Source organism: Gossypium raimondii, chromosome 6, assembly GCF_025698545.1.
Source record: "Gossypium raimondii isolate GPD5lz chromosome 6, ASM2569854v1, whole genome shotgun sequence".
Classification (NCBI taxonomy): Eukaryota; Viridiplantae; Streptophyta; class Magnoliopsida; order Malvales; family Malvaceae; genus Gossypium; species Gossypium raimondii.
Genome location: NC_068570.1, coordinates 27,457,638 through 27,477,702, shown reverse-complemented (window position 1 = coordinate 27,477,702; position 20,065 = coordinate 27,457,638). Strand labels below are relative to the sequence as shown.

General features: G+C 35.0%; 1 non-coding gene and 1 pseudogene across 1 annotated transcript; both read left to right on the top strand.

Moving 5' to 3' along the window:
• Positions 1-10,555: 10,555 nt before the first annotated feature.
• Positions 10,556-10,661, top strand: LOC128042159 (small nucleolar RNA R71). The gene has a single exon (XR_008197365.1). It is a non-coding gene; the product is annotated as a small nucleolar RNA R71 (small nucleolar RNA).
• A 6,570-nt stretch (positions 10,662-17,231) lies between these two features.
• On the top strand, positions 17,232-19,613 carry LOC128041706 (uncharacterized; annotated as a pseudogene).
• Positions 19,614-20,065: the final 452 nt, after the last annotated feature.

Below are 20,065 nucleotides of genomic sequence, written 5' to 3'. Positions count from 1 at the left end.
AAGTGAATAATCTGTTCAAACATGTATAAAATGAGTTGTTTTCATTAATCTATCCACGATAACCCAGATCGAGTCTTTTCTTTTTAGAGTTATATGTAACCTTAAACAAAATCCATCGTGATTTGTTCACACTTCCATTCAGGAATCATCACTGTTTGTAACAAATCTGACGGAATATGATGTTCGGCTTTAACATACTGGCAAACTAGGCATTTGGACACAAACCCCATTATTTCACATTTCATACCAGACCACCAGTAATGTTGTTTCAAATCATTATACATTTTCGTACCCCCAAGATGAATTGAGTAAACACTACTGTGAGCTTCATTCAACAATTCTCTTTTTAACTCATAATTGTTTGGTATACAAATTCGATCCCGAAATTATAAACAATCATCATTCCCGATATGAAAATCAGATTTCTAGCCACTTTTTACTAGACTGAGCCTCGACAACAATTCTGAATCATCTTTTTAAAGTTTGTGAATCTTTGATAATAATATCGGCTTTACTATCAACTCAGCTAAAATAGAACCAACACGTTCCAACATCAAATTTGTGACCATAGCTCTCAGAGCAAACAAAGACTTCTGGCCCAAAGCGTCTACAACAAAATTTGTTTTCCAAGGGTGATAATCAATTACTAAATCATAATATTTTAGTAATTCAAGCCACCTACTGATGCGATCTCGGCCAAGGGCTCAACTAAAACAACTTGTGGTCCAATTGAGATGCCAACGGGACCAATCACTCGTGCTTTAGCCAAGAGAATCAAGGAAGCTATCCGGGCCTTATTGATCAAGTTTGGGGAGAAGCTGTAGTGGGATTCATTGATCGAGTTTGGGAATGCCCTCCATGCGACCCCTGCAACTTGTTTCAAGCCGATTTTAATTTTAGTTAGCTTAACTCAGTTGCTGGAATAAGGACTTAATTTATTTTAGTTAATTAGTTACTTAAGTTAAACATTATTAATAGTTCGAACATCATTAATTTTTGTCTTTCATTAAGTACTAGTTTGGACATCATTAATATATGTTTTACATTCGTTCTTAAGTCAGACATTATAATGATGTGTCTAAGTTTAATACAAATTAAGTTATGTTTTCAATTCGTCTTAATAATGCATTTAATCAAGTTTTCAATTTGTCTTTCAAGATGTTCACATTGGCGGCTGGACATGCATGTATAGTTTCAGATACATTGGACCAAATTTATGAAGGAACATGCAATCAGACTTTCATATATATGGGAGCTACTAGGTACACTTCCAAGTGACTATTCGTGAAAAGCTATGGCATCAATTGAGTCCATACTTGAACTGATCAACCAGCTGCCTGTTCACACCCAAAGGGACTATCCAAATCCTGGTGTTCACACCAAGGACTTTTCAGGTGCCTCAAGAAGTATTTAAAAGCTACATGCGCATTTGGTTAACCAATGAGGCATTTTCTCATGTTCATAACTATTCTTGACCGATCAAGCTCCTTACTTATTCAACTTAACTTCTAAGTCCACTGAATTGACTACTTGGGAATTTCAATTGACAAAGCTGGTGGCAACTCTCACATCTAGAAGTCTTCAAGGAATTAATTAAATAAATCAATAGACTTCCAGTTCCATTTAATCTGATTGTATCTTGACTATTCGGCTGGTCACTTTGCAGCCTATAAATAGTTTACTTGTAACTTATAGAAAGGACTTTTGATCCTTTTATGAATTTTAATCTAATTGTGAGTTGTTCAACTCTCATTGTTCTTTTGTGACTCAAATTGACTTATCTAACTAAGTCTAGTGGTGTTAATTTGTTTCATTTGTGAACTTATCACTTTTATAAGTGTGACATTCATTTATACCATTTGGTTCCTATCTCCAATAGATAGTGGGTCACGGTTCAATCTGTCCACCGTTTCCACCTTAAGAGCTCATCTAAGAATTGGGTTGATATTCTTTAATATTGGTTCGTTCTTCAGCTGTTAAGTTCATCTTCAATTCATCCATATACCATAACAACTATGCACTTCTTTTCGTTAAGCATATTTTTCTTTGAAATAAGCCTATTGTTAAAAGGAACCCTTACTACTTAATTTTACGATAGAGAACACAAGTGAGTCAAAAAAATAGATAAAATTAAGTAAGCACTATCGTTATAACTCTTGGGTTTAAAGTTTACAAAAAAATAGATAAAAAATATTCAAGTAAAAAAAGAAAACGAAGAAGCCTGTTGCAAATACAAAATTGGAATTATAAAAGAGGAGTTTCGGATTTGCAAGTTTTAAAAAAAGAAGAAGCTAGCTTGAGGGTGTTATTTCTCGATTTCAAATTTTTCTTTACCCAAAATGTTTTCAGCCACACTTCCATTAATCTTGTTTTCTTTCAAACCTACCCTGTTACCCAACATTAAATCCTACCTTTACATCAATTTTGAAGCTGACTCCACAAATATTTGTTGTTAAGCCTAAGGTAGTCACCAAAGAACTTGGAGAAACGGACAAGAGTGGTAAAAGGAAAGAGAGGTGAGACTATCAAAGTGATAAAAGCCAAGCATGAGTGTAAACACGAGCCGAGTGCACAACTTTATTTATTTTTGAGGGAATTGGTGAGATTTGTGGTAAGGATAAAACATTATGTCACGTAGCCCTGAAAGGAATGCCGTCGGTGGTGGTGTGTCAAACATTGCCGATGGTGGTGGTTTTTGTCCCATGAGGAATTTCGCTGGTGGCGGTGGTGGTGTGCCCAATTTAGCATACCAAGCTCTCATTCGAGAAATGGATTGGTTCTACAATGATTATTAGAGTCGATGCAAGAGCAATTGGACCAACTCGAGGAAATAACCCAACGTGAACGAACTCCTCCAAACCCAAGGAGAGAGCGAGGCTGACCTTGGCAAAACCAAGACGATCTCTATGAGCCTAGTAAAGTGGAGAACGATCAAGCCTCCAATTAAAGTGAGAGGCGGCGAGGCCAAAGGAATCGAGGGCTAAGGGAGCGAGATTGAGTGGATGACGACCTCAAAAACATTAAGATGGCAATTCCACCATTCTAAGGGAAAACTGACCCCGAGGCGTACTTGGAGTGGGAGAAGAAAATCAAACTTGTGTTCGAATGCCATAGCTATTTAGAAGGTAAAAAGGTTAAGCTTACAGTTATAGAGTTCTCTGATTATGCCATCATTTGGTGGGATCAGCTTACCATGAGTCAGAGACGAAGTGGTGAACGACTGGTGTCAACTTAGGCCAAAATAAAGGCCATCATGAGGAAAAGATTCATTCCAGCCTATTACCACCGCGAGTTGTACCAAAAATTACAAAACCTTAACCAAGGAAACTAGAGTGTAGAAGATTACTATAAAGAAATGGAAGTATCCCTAATCCGAGCTGATGTCGAGGAGGACCGAAAGGCTACCATGGCAAGATTCCTTGTTGGATTAAATCGAGACATTGCCACTATAGTGGAGTTACAACATTATGTTGAGATCATTGACATGGTGCACATGGTGATTAAAGTGGAAAAGCAACTAAAAAGAAAAGGTGCCACCAGATCTTATTCTAACTCTGATTCTGCCTCAAAGTAGGGACAATGTGCCAGCAAGAAGGAAGCCTCCTTTTGAAATAAGGAGACTATTGGAGACACCAAGCCTAACAAGCTGAATGGGGAATCCAGCAAAGGTAAAAATAAGGCTGTACCAAATCAAACCCGAGATATCAAGTGCTTTAGATGCGTTGGGAGGGGTCATATTGCCAGCCAATGTCCCAACCGAAGCCTGATGATTCTAAGGGACGATGGAGAGATCGAGTCTAAAATGGAACAAGAAAAAGAGCCCGATGCATCAACTGATAAAGAGAAAAACTTGGAGTATGCTGTAGAAGGAGAAGCACTAGTCATCAAGTGGAGTTTGAGCCTCTAAAGCACTGAAAATGATCAACAACATGGAAACATTTTCCATACGCGATGCCATGTCCAAGGCAAGGTTTGTAGCCTAATAATTGATGGAGGTAGCTGCACGACCGTTGCTAGCAGCATGACGGTGGAAAAACTTGGTCTCACAACCACCAAGCATCCGCATCTTTACAAGTTGCAATGGCTCAACGATGGAGGAGAACTTAAAGTTACCAAGCAAGTTGTTTTTGCCTTCTTCATTGGAAAATATAGTGATGAAGTGGTGTGTGATGTGGTGCCAATGCAAGTGTACACAGTCGTTATCAAGTAATAAGTAAGTATCGAGTTATCGTCTCCACAGGGATTGTATTTGTGTTAAGTCACTTAATTTGTAAAATTATTTTAACAATTTGGTAAATAAAAACAAAATATAGTTGAAAAGTGGTGATTAAAATATATTAAACTAAATACAATGATCCCTAATGCACATTATCCTAAGTATGCAAACTAAATGAAATAGATTTTAGTAAAATTAAACACAATCTTGCAACAATTATAACACAAATAAACTAGGACAATCACTTTAATTAAACTCAATTTATTATCAACTTTCTTAATAACATTTGGAAAAACATTCCATGGAAACTCGATCTTTCATGAATTTGGAAATCACATTAGGTCCTTTCGAAATCCTTTACTTAGTAAGTACGCATTTTACTGATCCTTATTTACTAAGGGTTTCTTAGTATTCGTGTGAAGTAACAGGGACATGTCAGGTTTGAAACAATTTAATCACACAAATCTAAAAACTCTAAAGATAACAGAGCTTGTTCAGAGTTGTTATGCAACCTACAATTTAATCGGGTTAGGATCTAAATTGAGCATGCACATTTCAATTATGTGTCCATTAGCCATTGTCTGGTTAGGATCGCTCAGCTAATTCAGGTGCATTTCAATCACGTATGAATGAAATACAGACTTGATTTTAATTGAAAACATGATCGATTGAGGCACAAACATTATAATCATGAATCAAAATTAAGCTAACATTGTTGTAAAAAAGAACAAAGAACACATAGCAAACATCTTTAGATTAAATTAAAGAAAAGAAAGATTAAACTCAATTCAGAGTGGCTGTCACCCAAAACTCTGACTGACGAGACTCCTTCGCTTCTTTGCTTTGCTCCTTTGCTGATGGTTCTCCAAGGTGGCAGACCAAGGGGTTCTTTAAGAGGCTAATTTTTCTAAAAATCCTTATGCAAGGATAATGATAGGCGTGAGGGGGAAAGATAACTAAGAGAGTTGAAGGAGGAGAGAATGATGAACGAGTGAGGGATGATTGAAAAAGTGAGAATTGAGCTCTTATTTATAGGTGAGGCAAGGGAACTAGTTTGCTAAAAATAGGAGTGTCCATCTTTTAAAACTTCTTCCAAGGACGGTCGGCCATAAATTGAGGAAATGTGTCCGATTCTGCTTGATTCTTGGTCAATTTGAGTGCCACCACAACTCAGGACTAAGACTTGGTCACCAACAAATCTTCGGGAAAATCTCTAATTTCTTTAACTCTTCAAGGACCTTGTGTAATTAAACCAAAAATTGATTTATGATCAGCCATGTGCAGTCGAAATTTGGGTTGACTTGGTCCCCAATTTGGACGATTTTGCAATTAGAAGAAAACTCTCAGACCTGTCCAAAAATAGTAGATAGTTTAGAGGACCAAATAATATAATTTTAACTATTTTAATTAATTAATTTACTTAATTAATTAAAAACTAATTTATTAATGAAATATTTAAAATGAATTATTAAATATAAATTTATATTTTATTATTTAATTTAATCATACATGCCCACTTTATAGCTTAAAAATATAATATGCTCAAACTAATATAAAATAAGCCATTTTATGCATGAAAACTATATAATAAAGGATAAAATCACATTTTAATAATTTCCATGTCCTAATTTCATATTTTTGCATATTTCATTAATTCATTAAACAATTACTTGGTTTTAACAATGAATTTAATTAAAATGTGATGAATTATATAGGAAAAATCCTATATATTTTTCAATTTATAAAATGATCATGAGAAAAAAGTGAGAAAGAAAAATAAAGAAAATTAGAAAAAAAAAGGAAAGGAAGAGGTAAAAATGAGTGAGCAAAATAAAGAGTGTGAGATGCAAACACGAGAAGAAAAGGAAAGAAAAAGAGAGAGTGATTCTAGAAAATGGAATTTCTATGCAAAAGAGAGAGAGATATTTGAAAATCCTTGGTGCTGAAACAACCCATGTTTGTACTCACTCATGTACAAGGAAAGTTTGATGGGAACTAATGATTTAATTGACACCCTGCCTTCTTCTATTGTGACTTTATTGTAAGAATTTGAAGATGTGTTTTCGGAGAACATTTTGAATGGTTTACTACCTATTCGAGGAATCGAGCATCAAATCAATTTTGTACCCGGAGCTGCGATTCCAAATCGACCAGCCTATCGAAGTAACCTTGAAGAACCCAAGGAGCTTCAAAGGTAAGTGACTGAATTGCTAGAAAAGGGGTACGTTCGAGAGAGCCTAAGGCCGTGTGCTGTGCCTGTACTTTTGGTGCCTAAAAAGAATGGCTCTTGGCGCCTGTGTGTGGATTGCCGAGCCATTAACAAGATCAACATCAAATATAGGCATCTGATTCCGCGTCTAGATGATATGTTGGATGAGCTAAGTGGAGCTTAACTATTCTCCAAGATAGACCTCAAGAGCAACTATCATCAGATCCAAATGAGGGAAGGAGATGAATGGAAAACCACCTTCAAAACCAAACATGGTTTGTACGAATGGTTGGTTATGCCTTTTGGCCTAACTATCGCACCAAGTACCTTCATGCATTTGATGAATCATATCCTTCGATCTTTTATTGGTAATTTGAATGTGGTTTACTTTGATGATATCTTGGTTTATAGTAAGTCTTTGGAAGATCATGTACATCACTTGAAATCTGTTTTAGAAGTGTTGCAAAAGGAAACTTTGTTTGCTAATCTTAAAAAGTGTTCATTTTGTACTAACAAAGTCGCCTTTCTAGGATTCGTGGTTAGCTCTGAAGGTCTTGAAGTCGACCAAGAAAAGGTAAAGGCAATTCGAGAATGGCCACAACCTACAAGCATTAGCCAAGTAAGAAGTTTCCATGGCTTAGCTAGTTTCTATAGAAGGTTTGTTCCTAATTTTAGTACCTTGGCTGCTCCTTTGACTAGGATTATTAAGAAAAACTTTAATTTTCAATGGGGTGAGGAACAAGAGAAAGCCTTCATGTTGATTAAATATTATTTGACGAATGCTCCTTTATTATCTTTACCTGATTTTAACAAAACTTTTGAGATTGAATGTGATGCCTCGGGAATAGGAATTGGAGCTATGTTAACTCAAAATGGGCGTCCCATATCATATTTCAGTGAGAAACTTAATGGAGCCACCCTCAACTATCCAACGTATGACAAGGAAATGTATGCGTTGATTCGGGCATTGGAAACATGGCAACAATACCTGTGGCCTAAGGAGTTTGTTATTCACACAGATCACGAAGCTTTAAAACACCTTAAGAGGCAAAACAAACTGAACAAGAGGCATGCCAAATGGGTAGAGTTTCTTGAGTCATTTCCCTATGTGATCAAGTACAAGAAAGGTAAGGAGAATATTGTAGCTGATGCCTTGTCGAGAAGGTACGCGCTTCTTAATAATTTAGACTCTAAATTGCTTGGGTTTGCGTATCTAAAAGAATTATATGAAATTGATGTTGATTTCGACGAAGTGTATAAAGCTTGCGAAAAGGGAGCTTTTGAGAAATTTTATAGGCACGATGGAGATCTATTTCGCGAAGGCAAGTTATGCATACCTCAAGGATCCGTTCGGGAAATACTAGTGAACGAGGCGCATAGTGGAGGCCTCACGGGTTATTTTGGAGTGACCAAGACCTTGGCTATGCTCCATGAGCATTTCTTTTAGCCAAAGATGAAACGCAATGTGGAAAGAGTATGTGAACAATGTATTGCTTGCAGGAAGGCCAAATCACGCATCAAGCCCCATGGATTGTACAAGCCCCTGCCCATTCCCGAAGAACCTTGGGTTGACATTTCCATGGATTTTTTATTAGGTCTCCCTAGAACTAAGAGCGGGAAGGATTCAATCTTTGTAGTGACTATTCGTGAAAATCAATAGCATTAATTGAGTCCACACTTGAACTGATCAGCCAGCTGCTTGTTCACACCCAATGGGACTGTCCAAATCATGGTGTTCACACCAAGGACTCTTCAGGCGCCTCAAGAAGTATTTAAAAGCTGCATGCACATTCAGTGAACGAAGGAGGCATTTACTCATGTTCATAAATGTTCTTGACCGATCAAGCTCCTTACTTATTCAGCTCAACTTCTAAGTCCACTGAATTGACTACATGGGAATTTCAATTAACAAAGCTGGTGGAAACTCTCATATCTAGAAGTCTTCAAGGAATCAATTAGCTAAATCAATAGGCTTCCAGTTCCATTTAATCTGATTGTATCTTGACTATTCGGCTGGTCACTTTGCAGCCTATAAATAGTTGACTTGTAACTTGTAGAAAGGACTTTTGATCCTTTTATGAATTTTAATCTAATTGTGAGTTGTTCAACTCTCATTGTTCTTTTGTGACTCAAATTGACTTATCTAGCTAAGTCTAGTGGCGTCAACCTGTTTCATTTGTGAACTTATCACTTTTATAAGGGTGGCGTTCATATATACTGTTTGGTTCCTATCTCCAATAGATAGTGGGTCATGGTTCAATCTATCCACTATTTCCACCTTAAGAGCTAATCTAAGAATTGGGTCGATATTCTTTGATATTGGTTTGTTCTTCAGCTGTTAAGTTCATCTTACCATAACAATTGTCCACTTCTTTTTGTTAAGCCTATTTTTCTTTGAAATCAGCCTATTGTTAAACGAAACCCTTACTACTTAATTTTACGATCGGAAATACAAGCGACTCGAATCAACCAACGAGTTAGAGATCGCATCACCTAATTTGACACAAATTCAATTCTTCCTGAGTCGTCAGGTATTTCAAGCTTTTATTATCAGTAAAAATATGGCATCTCTCACCATATAAATAATGTTGCCAGATCTTCAAAGCAGAAACCACTGCGGCCAACTCTAAGTCTTTTTTCAGATAGTTTCGCTTGTGAGGCTTCAACTGCCTTATGGCGTAAGCGACTACTCTTCCATTATACATTAGAACACAACCTAAACCACAAAGAGACGCATCACTGTACACAATAAATTCTTTCCTAGTTTCAGATTGAGTTAAAACTGGAGCTTCAGTTAACATATTCTTCAATTGATTGAAACTTGTCTAGCATTTCTTAGTCCAAACAAAATTAACATCTTTTTGCAACAATTTAGTCATCGGAGATTCTATAATGGAGAACTTTTTAACAAAACATCAGTAATATCCTGCCAAACCCAGAAAACTACAAACCTCAACAACATTCTTTGGTATTTTTCAATCAACGATCACCGATATTTTATTTTAATCAACACAGATACCATCAGCAGAAATAACATGACCCAGAAATCCAACCTCCCATAACCAAAATTTTCATTTACTAAATTTTGCATAAAGTTGTTTTTTTACGCAAAGTTTGCAACATAATTCTTAAATGCTCGACATGATCTGACTCATCCAGCGAATAAATCAAGATATCATCAATGAACACCACAAAAACTGATCTAAATATAGCTGAAATACTCAATTCATCAAGTCCATAAATGCAACAGGAGCATTCAAACCAAACGACATTACCAAAAATTTATAATGAAAGCATCAAGTTTTGAATGCAATCTTTCGTACATTAGGCTCTTTAACTCGCAACTGGTAATATCCAAATCGTAGATCAATATTTGAAAACATTGTTACTTCCTTTAATTTGTCGAATAAATCATCAATACGAGGTAACGAATATTTTTTCTTGATGGTAACCCAATTTACCTGTTGATAATCTATACACAATCTCATCGACCGATCTTTTCTTTTCACAAACAAAATCGGAGAACCTCAAGGTGACACACTCGGTCGAATAAATCCATGATCTATCAATTATTACAACTGTACTTTCAAATCTTTCAATTTAGTAGGAGCCATTTTGTAAGGAGCTATTGAAATTGGAGCTATTCCCAATACAAGTTCAATTACAAATTTAATTTCTCTATTCGGTGGTAACCTAGGTAATTCCTTGGGAAAAACATTAGCATATTCTTTAACTATCGGTACTTGATTGATTTTTTATTCTACCACTTTCGAATCGAGAATATAAGTTAAATAAGTTTCGCACCCTTTCCTGATCAACTTATGAGCTGACAATGCCGAAATCACAATTGTAGTACATTCAACTCCATCTACTTTAACACAAATAAATTCGCCACTCAGACATTTCAAACTAATTTTTTTTCCTTTAAAAACTTTAATAGTTGATGGCTTCATGTTATATGAGATTCATTTATTGGGCCACACGTACGAGTTCATAGTCATGTCGTTAATTAATTAACAGGCTCACTTGTAAGTGTTGTTTATGAAGACCCCTTCAGATGCGCCATCTAATTGAATCTCAAATTGCCATCTAAACCATTGTAAAATATTTGTAATTGTAGCCACTCTTATATTCCATGATGGGGGAATTTCCTTGGTGATAGTTTAAAACATTCCCATGCCTCGTATAGGTCCTCACCCTTGATTTGCTTGAAATTGGTGATGTCATTCCTTAGCTGGATAGTTCTACTAATGGGAAAGAATTTCTATAAAAATTTTCTTGCTAGTTGTCCCATGTAGTAATGGAACCTGGGTCCTGCGAATTAAGCCAATTATACGCGTTATCACATAATGAAAAAGGGAACAACCAAATACGAATAGCATCATCGATGACCCCATTATACTTAAACATGTCACAGAATTAAAGGAATCATGTTAAGTGCTGATTAGGATCCTCCATCATATTTCCCTGGAACTACAAAGTGTTCTGAATCATTTGTATGGTAGTCATCTTGATTTCAAAATTATTGGTGTTATTTGTTGGCCTCTCGATTCTGCCTCGGACCATATCTAAAGTGAGTAGTGCATATTCACACAATGTCATTTCTGGTCGAGCCATCAATGGTTCACTTTGGATTTGTGCTGGTGGTTCAAATGGGTTGTCAAACAAAGGATTTTCCCAAGGTAAATTAGCTACCACATGTTGGTTCTTTTGTATTTGTTGACGGGTTCGTCTCAGAAATCATTCTGGTTCAGATTTGGTTCGATTAAGATGGTTCCACTTTGAGTCATACACTAAAATAAGAGGAAATAAAACTAAAATTAATAACCTGAATCATAGTAAAATAACACGAAATAAAAAAAATATATCTATAATTCAAAATATTCTTATTTATCCTATTAATTGTAGAAAATAAAAATTCAATTTAATGCTGAAACCTCCCCAGAAAGGGCACCAACTTGTTGTCGCCAGACGTGTGAACATCTAGACTGAAAATATTGAAAAAAATACATCGAATAAAGCAACGATGTCTGCAAGTATAGAGGTCAAATTGTAATATAGTAAAGTGTTACAATGAAACACTCCGAGAAGTATTTCGAGGACCATACCCAAGGGAGGTTGAATTAAACTAAAATTCAATTTTCCACATTAACAAGGTTAAACAGTAATAATCTAAAATTATAGTGCAAAAAAATAAAATTAAATAAAAAATAGCCTAAAATAAATAAAATTAAAGAAGACAAATTAACAATCAAAATTAATTCAAATAAACAAGTAGAAGATTAACTCACGTCAATGTTCATAATTAACTTCAGAACTCGGGTTTTATTGAATTAGCTAATAACTAACCAGTTATTACCTCTCGACCTCAAACTAATTAATTAATAAAAAAATAACTTATCTCTCGACCTCGTCGTTTAAACTAGGATAAATTATAAAGTACTTGGTAACCTATTCTCTCGACCTCGTTTACCTAGATTTGAAATACCCTCAACCCGATCCGATTAATCAGATTTAGATCTTGGGTATTACCACACAAATACAAACACAATTTTAATATACTTATATAATTTTACAGATAATTACAACTTACTTAATTAAAAATTTTCAAATTAAATTACATAAGTATATACAATTACAACATGTGGTAATTAATTTACAATAATGTTTAAATCGAAATCCTAATCAGTTATAGATACCCCAAAGTGTGGATCTCTAAGTAACATTTCAGTATTTGGACACGCCACCAAACTCGCTCTGTATGCATAATAGCCCAATACGCCACTTCTTGGCATAGTTCTGGCATCATCCCTCCAACTGGAGACTCACATCAACCCACCTGTAGCATAACAAAAACAAATAATTTTATAAGAACTTAGTGAGGAGAACATCATTTACCTGAGTCACATTTGCACATTTCAATTGATAATTTATATAGACGGTTTTATTATCTTTAACCTTCAACCTTATCTATGGCGAATGCTTCCTCAAGTTCTATTCTTTTACACTTATCCATTACTATAACTTACCCTGAGACTATTTCCTTTTCTCAACAAAACATCTTCGTTACATCGCTTACATCCTTCAATCATTGTTATCACCTCATCTCGATTCAAGACGAAACACGTACACAAATCACAAATCTTGCCTTTGAACATATAGATTCATGTTCTTGATTAGAATACATTTTCAATATTAACTCATTACTTCTTTATATCTCGTCAATTCATTATTAGCGACCGAGTCTTAGTCTTGTATAGTACTTTACCATATATTCCACAGATAAATTTTGTCCTTACTAGTTCCTCTGATTTTGTTTAAGAGCCATACAGAATTTTCCACTAGGGAAATTCATTACGATACGCCACAAAGGTCCTATCGTGATATGCCACAAAGAACATCATTCAAAGTTCTTCATTAAGAGTCCTATTAAGACATATCATAAGGGCATTCTATCTGGAGTATGCCACAAAAGGCTATCCCTTCATAATTCACCACTAAAGCTATTTTCTCAGAGTTCGCCGCTACAAAAGGTATTCTTTTAGAGTTTGTCACAAGGCTATTCTTTCCTAACTAGTTTATGATATAGATTTGCCTAAACTCATGTTTTGTGAGGTTTTCCGATCATTGTCCTAGGACACGCAGAGAACCCCATTGGGTAAGCATTTCTCTTTAGTTCTTTTTTAGAAAGTGTCATTTTCATGGCTTAATATACATGTAAGGTTACTAGTTTAGGCTAAACCTTTAAAGCAACAACAGATTACCAGTCCAAACTAAATTTGTCTCACATGTATCTTCGAGTTAGCAACAAATGCTGGAGATCGATATCAAAACATATTTACTTGCAGACATTTTATACATCGAAACAAACTAAGCTCAATCTTCTTAATCCACAATAAGCAACCAATATAACACACATCTCATAACATACATTTGAAACATTAAGGTACAACCATGCTTTACCTTGCATAACTCATGCATCATTCAACACATGCTTGAACTTATCGGACACTATACTAGATTTACACTTTATTCTCAACAATATTCACTAAATCATAAATATCCTTTAGGAATTACTTTCCTTATCTACTATAACTTTCATGATTTCGACATCACCTTTCGACTTGTTCCACAAACATCAAGGTATGAATAGTTTTACGCAAGAGCCAGTTTAAAAACTCACCTGCCAACCACAGGTAGCAGCTTGAACTCTTGATCCAACATCTAATAGGGAAATCCAACACTACTTGACATGGAGCGATCATTGATAAATATCCAAAAGTTTTTCTTCATCTTGAAGGAGAAAGAAGTACTATTTTTTTATTCCTTAATATTCAAATAGCAACACTTTTTAAAGAAAGAAGAACCAGAAAATAAAGTAAAAGTAAAGTAAATGTCATCTTGAGAGTCTTCTCCCTCATTAGAAATAAACTCCTTATCCTCCTTACTGTAGACTTTGACAAGTGGCGATACTTACCTAACCTAAATCTCTCAATTTTCCCAAAAATTTGAGACATGTGAAGAGAATCCAATGAAGATCTTTGTTACTTTCTAACCAGACATGGGGAGGGTCTAGTTAATCCTATTGACTCCCAATCATTCTCATTATGAGAACCAACTAAAACGGTGCTCGTATAACTGAACATAATATACCTAGGTGGTGACATGCTTATGGTGTGGGCTTAAAGGTAGTTAAGCCTTCTACAGCATTTTCGTGCACCTGGTATGCTCCTTTATGCCTAATCCAAAACTTTGAGGTGTACTTTTATTGCGCGTATTCCTTTTTTACTGGAAATATATTGTTATATAATTTCTTAGATACCGCCAACAGACATATACTTTAGTGTTAATACTCTAACTTGCCAACAAATCAGCCTGGTGGTGGATTACTATCACAGTGCCCAAACAGTTTGCATACATACCCTATTCATCTAAAAAATATTTTGGTGAATACCACTTTACCGCAATGACCATATTAAGACTATGCACCATAACTTATAATCCGCCAGAATTGGGGCATTACAAGATTACTTCCTAAGGTCATCAATTTTAGGGTGTAAGCACACATAATTTAACCCAACTAATTCAAAAACAAACCTTAATTCTTTCATTAATTATTTCCACATCCAGTCATTATTCTCTCTAAAAAAATTAGCCACTTATGGATCTAGATGCAATTTTCCCTAAATTAAAATTAGACATGCAAAGTAAATATTCAAGTAAATTTTCCCTAAGAGCAGAGAAATTGATTTGTTTTGATATCAAGTTGTGCACGAAAGCCAAAATTTCTTTGACAATTACAAAGATAATGTCGATTACAATTGAAAACCAAAATTTTTTTTATAAAGAACTGAATAAACAAAAGCTTGGATCCAAATTGAATCCAAGTTAGAACAAAAAGAAAAATTATATTTTTCAAATAAAAGACTAAATTAAAGATAAATTGAAACTAATATTAAATCCTAAAAATCTACTCTAAAAATGGATCTCTAAAACAACATCCTTTACTTAGCCTAAGTATGAATATGTATGGTAATGTTTTCTACCCGAACTAGGTCAATTACAAGCCATAAGGCCGAATAAAATGTGTTGTGTAAACGAAAACACCCTTAGCTTATTTTTACCTTCTATTACTCTGGTGTCGTGACACCACAGGACCGGTGTCATGACACTAACTTTGCAGGGAACTTCTTTGGTTTTGAATTGCGGTGTTACAACACCACATGTTGGTGTCATGACGTTGGCATCGTCCCTGATGTTCTTGGCCTAAAAATAGTGTGTTGCACTCTAAATCAAATTACGAGTAATTTTCTGGGCCCGTATTGGCCCATTAGGTCATTAAATTACCAAAATATACATAAAAACTCTTATTTTACTAAAATTAAACATAAACTACTAAAAATGGAAAACATAACAAAATAAGAAAAAAACTATTTGAAAGCAAGCTCATTAAGTACCGAAAAGACTTTAATTTGCCACAACAAACTGTGACAGATCAAATAGGGAAGTAGGCATCTTTTGTATTGTCCTTAGTTGCACAAAATTATGCAATTAGCTTCTCATTATGACTGTTTTGCAAGTCTAGCTGATGCTAGTGCTCCTGCTGCTCCTGAAATTGTTGTTGTCGGGCCAAGAGTTGCTTCTCCTTGAGATTTATTGCATCTTAGTAACATGATGTTGGGAACTAGGAAGTTGCTGCTGGGAAGCTTGATTTGGAGGAATAGGCACAGTAGCGAGCTGAGGTTGGGAGGCCAAAAAAAAGAGGATTTGTTTTAAAAGGTCATCTTTGGGATCTTGTGGGGTATTAGGAGATGATGGGGTATTGATTATTTAAGGAGAGGCCACAGTGACAGAGGTAAACGAGGGAGTGTTTAGGATATTCAAGGGTTAGGTAAGGGCGTCCATAATGTTAATGAATAGGCAAGTTAATGTTTTGGTTTGGGTTGAAGAGAGTTTAGTATTGACGGAATCATTGTCTATCACAGACCAAATTCTCGAAATTGTAAATTAGGTGGGTGACCAAGTGGACTTAGTGGAACAACGAAAATGTGAAAGTGTACACAATCGCAACAAGTAAATGACGAGTTATCGTACCCACAAGGACTGTAAAAAAGAATATTTATGAAATTAATGTTAAAACACTTTGGTAATGGAAAATATTTTGGTTTAAAGAAGATTAAAAACTAAGAGAGCGTTTGGTTCAGTGTATTACCCAATCCATTACACCCCGATTACGCGTGTAATACATTACGCCCCTATTCTGGTGTTTGGTTCGCTGTAATAGGTATTACGCGCGTATTACATTACGCCCCTAATCCCCAAATTGCCGTGTTTTCTAATCCTTCCCAATTATTTGTAATAGCTATTGCGTCCGGCCTCCCCATCTCTCTGCTTTTACCCTCCTCCCTACCCGACCCTCTCCTCTGCTTGTCCTCGAAATTTCTCCTCCCATTTCCCACTGCCTGTTGATTATCTGTCCTCATCATTTCTTCTCGTCTGGTGACTAATTTCTCTTCCCATTTCCTCCCAATCAGATGTCTGCGCCACACACCAAAACTCCCATTTAGTTCTTGAATTCATTGGATTGACTAGAAATGGAGATTTCTATGTGAAAGGAGCTTTGAGTGGGTGATATTAGATGGAAAATTTAGATATGTTTGGTGGTATGCAAACTTTATTGGCTATTTGGTTCCTTTAACGGTGTGATTTAATTTGGAAAGGAGTGAACGATCTTCTTCGGGAGATGATGTTGCTAGATATTAAACATGGAAATCGGTTTATGGGTTTGCATTGCTTTTATGTTAGCTTAGATGAAATCGATTGGATTAGATCTTCTTTGTTAGTCTTGTTCGTCTTGATACTTTATAGTTAATTACCATTACATTGCCACTATGTTACAACGATTATGCTTAAATTTTTCTATGTTTTTTCAAGGACTGTATGCCAATACCATATCTGAATATGTGTTGAGTACATTTACTTTTGTAAAAAGTAAAGAATCTGGATAACCAAGAATTGCTAGTTTAACTCGGTAAATTGGTCTTCATTGGCTAGCAATTAAGGTTTCATCATTTTCATTTAGCCTTAAGTGAATATTTTACCGTCTGGTGCAAGAAGCTATCACCATGCCAAAGGGAGAAATGATGGATTTGTTTGTTCATACCTCTAGGAATTATGATTGATGTCTTGAATGACCTTTTGTGCATGTTTCTTATCCGTTGAAGAAACTTCGTTTAGCTACTCCTTAAATAAACTAATGGTGTATAGGTTTCTAATAGATTTTCGTGATATTCTGCACTATGACTATTCGGATACGGACAATCTTCCGGAATGGTATATAAAATAAACATATTGTTTTGAAAGGAAAGGAAAATTAAAGTTATCTCTCGTAAAAGATATGGTTATTATCTCTAAGGTGATAGGATTATATAAAGCTCTTTCTTACTTTTATCTTTTACGACCAAGTGAGCAGAGCACATATGCAGATATTGAAGTCGCATATAAATGTCTTGAAGAGAGCTATGGTACAAAACAGAAGATATCATCCTCTATGGTCAATCATTGGTAGTGGCCCCACTTTGGATCTAGCATTTCATCGCCTCGGTTAAGAGTCGTTGTTTTGCACATCCCATACTTTCGGTTTAAGAGTAATGTATCCTGTAAAGCGTATATATTGGTTTGACATTTATAAGGTAATGTAAAGTCGTATAAGTTTGCTTCTCAGATTATTCGCTAATAAGGATTTATTTATGTGAATATTACAAAAATAATGTGTTCTTTTTCAATGTTTGTTTGCGAATATTGATAAAATTCCACTTGTCAATTGTCCGGTTCTTATCATTCATGTAAGTATTCAGTAATCCTGATATCTATAAGACTTCATATATTATAAATTTCATAAGCCTACCACATGCGACATATCTCTTTATGTTTGAGCCATTATGTTACTTATATTGTTCTTATCTTTTTACATTGAATTCTTCATAATTATAATGGAACTTAAAGAATTCTCATTTTCTTTTATTTCTTCAAAGTCCAAAATTACTTTTGAACTTTTGAACTTTCATTGGATGATGAATTGATGATCGAGCTTTTGGCTGCAATTCGAATGAAAATATTGGCGGGGGAGGTGCGGGGCTATCAATGAATTTTGTAGACCTTTCTACGCTTTTGATTCACATAAAGTCATATCGATCATTGATTTTGTCATGTTTAGTGCTACGGTGTTTCTCTTGAAGGTCCAATTCTTTCAGTCAAGTCGACAAAATATAGATCTGCATTGAACTTTGGCCCATGCAAAGGTCTCAAGTACAAACAAAAGATAGCTGTCTTGGCAATGGGTAAATAATTGCAAGTTTTGGAGGATTGGCATTAGGACAAAGTAAATTAATTGGAGTCCATAGAATTAAGAGTTCTTGCAACTTAAACACCCTTTCATCTTCTCTACTGAGGTGTAAATTAAGAAGTAAGAGGATCATGATTGAACCATTGTTTTCTTTATGATTTACCATCATTTTGTTATTAGTTTATTCTTCAGATAGTCAACAAATAACTATAGGAAACGATGAAGATTCCACACCCTTGTTTTGCTACCTAGAAAGAATTAAAAATATCAATCTCGTTAATTTACTTTTATGAGGACAAATAAATTGGCTCCGTTAGGAGGACAGATTATCCATATCTAGGGAGGATTGTTGAGCAAGTATCTTGAAGTGAAAAGAATGGTCTGTATGGACCCCATTGATGGCTAACCTGATTACTATGCCTGAATTTTGGTTTGGAAACCTTGCCTTAAGTTGACATTGTTGAAAATTTTCGCGTCTCGCCATATATGGATAATTCCATTAGACAGTCTATTTGAAATTTAGTTTTCTTGGCTCCTTTTGCTTAGTCAAGTAAATCTTACGTAGGTTGTATTTAAGGTTAGTTATCCTCATCCTTATATTCAATTTAATGCATGATTCGGATTATGATCAAAATTTTCAATTTGTTGGCTTCCTTATACTTTCATAGTGCATAAAAATATTTGATCTATTTTACTCAAACTCCGAGTAAATCCAATACGAGTACGTGTGCTATATTGCTTTTCCATATATAGAGAGAGACATATTCTCATACCGTGTCAAGATAGTTTATAAGATTTGATGTCAAGGTTTCCTTTGTATTTGTCTTCATTTATTGAACTAGTAAATGACTACCACATAGAATATTGTTTGCAAATTACCTCATAGAAGGTGAAAATGATTTCATAGGCCACCGTTATGGCTTTTGAGACCATCTGTTTATATCAATGTGCAGGAACTTGGATGAAGTTGTTGATTGCTCCATGGAAAGCAACTCTGGGAACTATGCAAAGAGAAGTATGAACCTCTATGGCTTAAAGGAGAGAACCACTGTGATTTAGAGCAGTACCCTGAGTATATAAGACATCTCAAGAAGTTCATATCAACTGTTGAGAAATCTCCTTCTCAAAGGTACAGTTCTAGGAGAAGCACAGACCAATTTGAGCAGTCTCGCAAAAGTGTTGATCTGTTGGATAGAATACGAACAGGGTGATGATACTACTTTCGTGTAAAGAAAAAAAAACTCCATGCAAGTGTTTGACATTTCATGTTGTGATGAACTAAATCTGGTTTTGTTCTTTATTAATTCTTATGGCGTCTGAGGCTTTGTATTTGGTTTTCCCAATATCTTTTGATTATACTATGGCATGAAATATGAGTTTGGTATTTTGCTTGACCTGTGTTTCGGCCGTTGAGATCTCTCTTGCAAACATAAGCTAGTTTTCCTTGGGCTAAAAAATTGGGAATCAAACTGGTAAAAGCTTTGGTTTTCGATTCAACAAGAAGTGATTATTATGCGAGCTACATGGCATTAATCATCTTAAGAGAACAAGCAAAGAAAAACAGATTTGCAACCCTTCGCAAGTGTCAAAAAGTCTTTAATTTTTAAGAGTTTTATTAAATTATATATTTTAATTAAAATATATTTAATAATAATTATGTTTAAATATGATTAAATTATTTATTATTGATAATAATAATCTTATTAAAATTTAAATAACAATAACAATAATCATTTACCAAAACAAATTTCTGCAAAGGGTATTCTAGTCATTTTAGTTTTTTCATTATGCTATT